Source organism: Pteropus vampyrus, unplaced genomic scaffold, assembly GCF_000151845.1.
Source record: "Pteropus vampyrus isolate Shadow unplaced genomic scaffold, Pvam_2.0 Scaffold484, whole genome shotgun sequence".
Classification (NCBI taxonomy): domain Eukaryota; kingdom Metazoa; phylum Chordata; class Mammalia; order Chiroptera; family Pteropodidae; genus Pteropus; species Pteropus vampyrus.
The window spans coordinates 320,935-323,456 of NW_011889265.1; positions in this window are offsets into that span (position 1 = coordinate 320,935).

A 2,522-nucleotide genomic window follows, 5' to 3' on the forward strand; every position below is an offset into this window, starting at 1 on the left:
ATGCTTAGATAGACGGGCAATTGCCGATGCCAAGGTTTCAGCTTCTGGATCCAGCTGTGCCTGAAACTCCTTGACTTTTTAGCTGCTTACAGCTCAGCAAACCCCTTTTTGTTTGAGGCTGCTTGGATTAGGTTTTCTGCCCCTTACAGCTGGAAAAATCCTACCTGATCCATAGCCAAGCTTTTCAAAGACCTCACTCTTTTGCTCGTGCTGTTTCTTCCGTGGAATGTCCTGACTTTCCTATCAGGCTTTTTCCCATGAAGACTCTGACCCCAGACTCAGGTTTCTTCTGGGCAGCCTTCCTGACCTCTCCCCAGTATCATTGAGATGCCTCTGCGTCCTCTCAACGCCTGCGTGTGCTTTCCACTCACTCACCTGATCCTCAGTAAAGCCCCGCCCCTCGGTCCGCGGGGAGGGATGCTGTGACCGCTGATCTTCTGACTTGTCTCTCCCGCCTGGAAGGCAGGGACCAGGTTGCTCTAGCACCCAGCCCAGAGCCTGGCCCACAGTAAGTGCCAGATAAACAGCTACTGAAGGAGGAGGGAGCACCCTGCCTCACGCGGGGGGGGGGGGGCGGGGGCCCCCCCGGCCCCGGGGGGGGGGGGGGGGGGCGGGGTGCTCCATCCATGCGCATCGTGTTTGAGCAATGGGGCGGAAATGTAGCCCGCCCAGGAGCAAACCCCGTCGGTTCCACCTTCAGTCAGCCCAGAACCCCGCCACGGGCCATGGGTAGCTCTCGCTCACCCTCAGCACCTCGCCGCCCCTCCCGGCCCAGCACCGAACCCCTCTGCCCAGACTTCCCAATGGTTCCACTCGGTGAAATGCAGGTGTTACACAGTGGCCCACAGGCCCTCACAGCCTGGCCTCCTGTCGTGCCCCGATCCTCCCCCCTCCCCCCCTCTGTCCTGCCTTACTGGCCTTCTGGCTATTCCCGGCACATGCCGACCTCCTGCCCCAGGACCTGCGCGCTTCCCCAGCCCTCTGCCTGGTGCCAGGTGCACTGGGCCTGGGTACCAGGAGCTAGTTCCTCACTCGCTCCGAGGTTGCCTCGTCACTTTTCCCAGCCGCCACACTTTAAATGGCAACTGTTCTCTGTCCCCAGCACCCTACTCAGCTCTCCTCCACGGCACTTTCAATGACGTCCACTTGGTCATCTGCTTAAGCCCTGTCCCCTACGAGAGCACGTGTTCCATGAGGGGCCTGGAACAGTGGCTGGCACATAGTAGCTACTTGATGAACACCTGTTGAAGAAGCGAGTGGCTCTTTCCACCCCATGAAGCCACGTCCCACACTGCCACCCTCCGCAGACACGCCAGCCCCCTGGAAGCAGGGCCTCGGGCCTACCTTCCCACCCCGCCTTCTTGAATGGTGCCCAGGCGTCTCTCTGCCTGTCCACGACCTGCTCTGGAACCCTCCTGCGGCTGATCCGCAGCTCCTCGGCCCCTCATTCCTTGAAAACTCAGTCCTCAGCGTGGCCAGAGCACACTCCTACACATCCCCAGCTGCTCCGAGTGTGTGGGGCCGGCCAGTACCCAGAGAGCAGGGGGAGCCGGCCCTTCCCTCCGCCTGTGTTGGCCGCTCTTTCCTGGAAAACCCAGAGTCAGCAGTGGGGGCAGAGGCGGCTGCATCGCTGCTCTGGGCTGAGCCCTTGGGTCTCAGCTTAGAGCGTCCACACAAGGCCTCCTTTCAGGGGGCGGCAGCTGGCGGGGGGCTGTGCTTCCAGACAGGGCTCTCGCCACCCTCCCACTGCCTGCCCGGCACATACCCATTCACAAGGCGCCTCCCATAACGGCCCCGCCCCTGCCGCCCCCACCTACTTGGTTTTCCAAGAAACAATGTGTCTGGTTTGGATTGGACAATGCTGGCCCCGAGACACGGAGAGCAGACTTGTCCCAAACACGACCGTCTGGCCTGGTGTCAGCTCTATCTGAGAGGTCAGGAGTCACAGGAGTTATCATCGCAGCGAGCTATGGCTCTGAGGCGGACGGGCCTGTTCCCAGGGAGAGTTTGAGTGCCCCCTGCTCCCGCCAGGAGCCACGTACAAAGTTCCCTTTATGGGAACGAGGTGGGCTGGGCGCTGGCAGTTTCGGCCACAGGGAAACCCAGGTTTGGGTTTTCTCCGAGGGCACAACCAGGCCTTTGTCTTGACTTTGCCCTATCCGCACTGGCTGGCCTCCTTGTTGGGTACACAGCGTCCAGGACCCAAGCCCCTCCGGCTGGCCCTTCCGAGGCTGGACACAAAGAGACACCACAGAGGACAGCAGGGGACATGCGCCCAGGACTGAACGCAACCCACGTTCCCCACCAAAGGCTGAGGACCTACTACGCATCGAGTGATGGAATCGCAGTGGGACCTGCTGTAGAAGAGGTGATGACAGCTACATAAGACACAATTCACTGATGCAACGGATCGTTGTGAGCCCTACTATGCGCCTGCCTGTGGGAGAAAGAACCAAGTGCGGCCCGGCTAGAGCCCAGTCCGGCACGTGCAGCATCACATGCATCAAGTGACCGTGTGAGCA